Consider the following 6000-nt stretch of genomic DNA (forward strand, 5'->3'; position numbering starts at 1 on the left):
GAACACACTGGTGGTTGCTGGATGCCAGGGTTAGAAGGTGGGCACCATAGGTAGGTGAAGGTGGTGAAAACCTACAAACTTAGAGTTCTAAATTAAGTCCTGGGGATGTAATATACACCATGGTGACTAGTTAGTAACACTGCATTGTATGTGTAAAATGTGCTAAAACAGTAGATCTTAGAAGTTCTCATCTCAAAATTTAAAAAAAAAAACTGTAACTATGTGCAGCGATGAGTGTTAACTGGAGTTCTTGTGTGTTCATTTCACAATATGTACAAATACACAATCATTATGTTGTATACCTGAGATAAAATGATTTTAAGATAGGACAAGGAAAATTCAACATAAAATTTTTTCTGCCATTTCAGCCACCACCCGACTCCACCTTAGTGTACACTGCATATCTGAATTATATATTAACTAGATTTTCTCAGGATACACAAGGATGCCTACTTGCAAAAAAATAAATAAAATAAAATAAAATTTCCTCCTGGTGCCACCAAGGTAACTCCTTAGAAGATGATATTCCTTCCTTAAATCCTTAAATCCTTAAGGGGTCACCATGACCCACTATTCACCTTGCTGGCATATGTAAACTCAATATTATTCTGATATATAGTCCTTTGTCCTTATACAACTGTGCTTTGACTTCTAATGGGCAGAACACCCCTCAGAGATTTCTGAAAGACTGTCTCATGGCTTATAATCCTAAAACTGGCTAGATTAATATTTTTTATTTTTTTCACAGGGTGACCATTGATTAATTTTCATTGACACCTGAAACTCATACAATGTTACATGTTAATTATATCTTAAAATAATCTAACTGAATAATGTAAGCAGGTATTGCTTCTTCAAAGATAACTCCTTTTTAGGCAAAAGCATCCTTAACAGAATTACATTAACATTTTTAAATGAAAAAAAATCAATTATGCAAAAGAAGACAAGAAAGGATAAATGGACTCCTGAAAGAGAAATATCTTTGTGCTCACTCATTGACTCTAACACATTTATGAGCAGAACAACATGAAGAAAACAGTAAGTTTAAAAGTCTACAAACATGGTCCTTTAGAGAAACATCTTCCTTTTATCCCCTTTGGAAGAAAAGAGCAGGTGAAACCAAAACATATTTATTGATTTTTTAGTTTCATGCTCATGACATGCCAAGCCTGGGAACCAGCCAATCAAGCCTTAATAGGATCCAAACAGGAAGCTTGAGAAACAGCAGGTTAATCAGAAAGAAGCAAGCTGTATAAAAGGAGAAGTAAACAAGAGGGAAGTAGTCCAAAGTTATGGAAATTAAGCACACTGTCAGATTTGAGTTTTCCAGATACTCTGAAGAAAAAAAAATTAGTAGCATCAAACAGGATTTATATGTAGAGAATAATCTTTCTTTGATATATGGTCACTACTCAATCATATAAAATGAAAAAATTATTTTTTTCATTCAAAACATTTTAGCAAAAGGAGCATGGGTCCTCATTTAAAATTACCTTCTATAAGTTTTCATAGGGTCAGATAAGTATTTACATTTTACATACGAAATAAGAATCATTATTACATGCAACTTCTCTTACCTAAAACCTTGCTGTAATACTCATCCCTTTCTGGAAACAGATAATATAAATACATTATATCGCTCATTGTATACAATAACCAATTCTTCAGCCTCTGCATAAAAGTCATCTTATCTGTCAGCCTTGATGCGCTGCTAGGAACATAGGAAGAAGGCATAGGAAGTCCAGCACACAATCTCTCCATAGTATTACCATAGGAAGCTCGAAAAGAGTAAACAAATGGAATATTGAAGAGCTGAGCCACCAACTCCCCACAAAAGCTTAAAGGGTCTGCAATACAGACATAAAACTTAGCTGCCTGTAGCCTGCTGAGTAACTCCTTGTTTGTGACAGCGCTGTCACATACTCTTGGCTGTTATGAAAAATCTCTTTACCATTTTTGTCAGTGCCACTTGCTGGTCCCACCATGAGAGTTTCGGCAGTTCAAAAGAAGCTGTATAGAGCTCCGTATCCAGCTCTTCCATGAGAGTTTCCTGAGTTACTGGAAGTTGAAGGATCTCCACTTTAAAGGGAATCTTGGTATGATCAAGCAGAAGGCTTGGTGAAGGTACCAGGACGGTCAGCTCGTGCCCACGAAGATGGAGTTCTTCCAGAATAACTTTTAAATTAATCCAGTGACTAAAATCTGCCGGCCATACAAGTACTTTTCCAGTCCTTCCAGGGTCAAAGAAACACAGATGCAGGATGAAAAAGACACAGACGCCTTTCACTGTCTTCATGATAATCTCTTGCTCAAACTAATCCTGGGCTTTAGCCAAGTGCAAGAAACTCACAATCGAAAATCTCTTCCTTGACCCTCCCAATCAATGCACAGTAGGTTGGGAAGACTTTGATGTGTGTACTTTGTATTAAAGATTAAAATGAGGTGCGAAGGGCGGCTCCGAGGCTCGCGGCCGCACCCTGCTCCTGACCTTGCTCCTGCGCTCCCACCGTATCCCAGGCGTGCAGTGGATCCGGAAGCATCACACCGGCGGCCACGGACTCTGTCCGCCCAGGCGAGGCCGCCTGGAGACCATAGCTGAGAAGCTGCTGAGCCGATCCTTCCTCACGGAACGCGACCGCCTTCCAGGTTCTCAGGTGGGTGCAAGTGGCGCGGATCCCCGCCCTCAGGCGGATGGAGGACCCCAACGTCACCCGGAAGTGGTCCTGACGCCGCACCCTGTCGGAGGACCCGGCAGCGCGTCCCCGCCCCTAAGTTTCATCTCCGGTTTCTTTTCCCTCGGCTCCGCCTCCTGTGCTTCAGTGCGAGGTTCCGGGGGTGGGGGGCGGCTTCATCGTGCAGCATTTCTTTGCTTACCTCCTGTCAGCAGTAACTGCCTAAATTAGATGAAATAGTGAGCTTTTTCAGTGAAACATACTCCTAAATCAGCATTTCTTGTGTAATTTGATATTAAAGGTGGACAGTTAAATTAAAAAAAATTAAAATGAAATGTAACTGTTCGGATTAAAAAAAAGGTGAAAAAAGTCAATAAAATAGCAAACAACCTCCCAGAATGAGAGTTTCCAAAGATCTTTTAGAAAATATCAAAAGAAAGGGGCTTAAAGTTAAACGCAAATCCATAATAATTTTAAAATTATGTTAAAATATGCTATCATGTGATGCATTTCAATTGAGTAGATTTTTGAATTTTTTCCCTCTGGTTTTATTTGAATGTTCATTTGAACAGAATAGTCTCTAATATTTCTCTTATTCATAATTCTGCTAGATACTCTGGTTAAGAGGCCATCTGACAGGGGAAAATATATTCAGTTTAAGAGTGAGATAATTCAACTTCAGTTTAAGGCAGTGAGATTTGAATATAAATATCTTGATGCTAAGTAAAGTGCCCTTTTTGCTAAGTCACATCTATCTTTAAGAAAAAGAGAAAATATATATTTTTACTCTTACCGCAGTTGAGTTTGAGTTGAGTTTCTAGGTCAAATTAAGGTTATTTTGTTTTAGAAATGTCTTAGAATGGAGAGGGTAAGTCATGAAGATATCTTGACGATATTGGCCTTCCTTCCAGAAATATCCACTTCTCTTTCCTTGTTATAAAAAATACCCACTTCTGTTTACTTGTTCTAAGGAATTTCATAAAATATAAAATTCCTTTCTTGTTGTTGTTGCCTAGCTCTCCACATGTGGATGCCTTGACTCCATGTGGATGGAAATGGAGTCAAAAATATTTAGGACAACAACTTTATCTATAATACTTTTGCTTAAAAAGTTTTTTTTTCCCTCAAGCAATTTATCAATAGGAGGAACAATAGGAGTTAATTGTGATAATAATATTATCATAAGAATAATGGCTAATAATAAAATATAATGCTTTATTATTCAACAATTTACTAAAACTATAAATTCTACTCCCAAATTGTAAATCAATCTTCCTTTGCAATCTTAACTAGGGGTCAAATGACAAATTGGAGCTATAGCTATAGCTACCAGCCTTCACCACTGCCACAGCAATGTGGGATCCTAGCTGAGATTGCAACCTACATCAAAGGTCATGGCAATGCTGTATCCTTAACCCACTGAGCAAGGCCAAACCTTCATTCTCATGGATACTAGGTGGGTTCATTATCACTGAGGCAAAATGGGACCTCCTAACTCTAGTCATTTTCATATCTCATCTGGATTTACTGCAATAGCCTTCAAATATTACTGCTCCAACTTCTGCTCACCTGGCACTCACTCTTCATGGAGAAACTTACCTGATTTTCAAAAAAAAAAAAAAAATCTATTTCAGAAAATGTCATACTCAAGAAAGAAAACTGGTTTAATAACTTTCTCTTTTATGTATATTAAAATCTGTGCTCTCTGAAAAGACCCTCCATTGATATCAACTTCCTTCGAGGTTTTCATGGCAAGAGTTTCTTTTCTGGAAAGACATCAGCAAGATTGCAAAATAGGATAACTCTACTGCCAACCTTGATGGAATGTTGATTTCGGCAGTCACTCAGGGATGAACACAACTTTCTGGGGGTCCAGGAGTCCAGTGGAGGAGTTTTAGACTACCATTAAAGCAAGGCGAGCAAGTGCAGAAACTTGCCCCAAATCTGTGGGATTGGGAGAAAGCTCATACACAGGAGCATTTCGGGATTCTATGGGAAACAAATGGGAGGCTCTCGACACTTGGCTTGCATCGTGGAATCAAAAGAATGCATGCAATCTGAAGAAATCCCTTTTCAGGTGGGAAGAAGCAATGTGGGGCAGACAATGAAAACACTTATCTGAGTAGCTTAATTTTTCAGTAGAAAACAGTGTTGGCCATTTTGATTTATACAATATACTGTTCCTACTCCAGATATCAGTTCCCCTTAAATTCCAGTTTCTATTGATTCACTCATTGATAATACCCCCAGTTTCTGTTGTTGATTCTGTTTGGGGCAGTGTCATCTCAAAAGTGTCTGCAGTCAGAAAACTCTAGTTCATTTCATTAAGCTTCTGTTCTCTTAGTTGTTCTGTTTCTATGATACCTGATGTTCATAAGAGTTGTGACATGTAATTTGTCCATTTTTCTAGTTGGTTATGGCAGAGGGTTAGTCTGGTACCAGTTAGAGTCAATAGCTTAACTGACTTAATTCCTAAGCAGTTTAAACAACTTGGACTGGCCTTTGTGTAAACTAATTGAAACAGAAATTGAGGAAACTTTCTAACAAAAAAGATGAGTTTTGTAATGTAGAAATTTAGTGACCCACTGAACTCTTGTAAGAGAAAGTATATCTTCTTATTTTTTCAGAATTATTAAGAGAACAAAATAGACACTTTTTTTTCCTGCTAACATACAAATTCATTAACATCTAGGTCAGGAAACACCTAATAGCAGAATTGACTACAATTTTGAATGAAGTTTTACTGAGCAAAATGTTATCATATAGCATTGCATGTTACAGAGAAATCATTCATGAAAGGAAGAGCAAATTGATGTGGCAAGCCTCACAGTTGTCTTATTTTAAGAAATTGTCACAGTCACCCTTGTATTAGCAACCACCACCATAATTCATGAGCAGTCATCAACAAGGCAAGACCTCCACCAACAAAAAGATTGATTCACTGAAGGTTCAGATGATAGCACTTCTTTTTTTTAGCAATGTAGTGTTTTGTTTTGATTTTTAGGGCCATACCTGTGGCATATGGAAGTTCCCAGATTAGGGGTCAAACCAGAGCTGCAGCTGCTGGCCTATGCCACAGTCACAACCCTAGCCATGTCTGTGACCTACACCACAGCTCATAGCAATGATGGATCCTTAACCCACTGAGCAAGGCCAGGGATCAAACCTGTGTCCTCATGGATGCTAGTCAGATTTGCTTCTGCTGAGCTATGACAGGAACTCCAGTTTCGTTTCTTTTCTTAAGATTCATTTAGGAATAGAAATGTTCTCTTAATTTTTTTTTTTTCTTTTAGAGTTGCACCCATGGCATACTGAAGTTCCCATTCAA

General features: G+C 38.2%; 1 pseudogene; it reads right to left on the reverse strand.

Annotated features, from left to right (window-relative positions):
- The window catches only part of LOC125137512 (UDP-glucuronosyltransferase 2C1-like), a 33553-nt pseudogene extending 31244 nt beyond the window's left edge, over window positions 1–2309 (reverse strand).
- Between the last annotated feature and the right edge of the window lie 3691 nt (window positions 2310–6000).

This window comes from Phacochoerus africanus, chromosome 10 (genome assembly GCF_016906955.1).
Source record: "Phacochoerus africanus isolate WHEZ1 chromosome 10, ROS_Pafr_v1, whole genome shotgun sequence".
NCBI classification, from domain to species: Eukaryota; Metazoa; Chordata; class Mammalia; order Artiodactyla; family Suidae; genus Phacochoerus; species Phacochoerus africanus.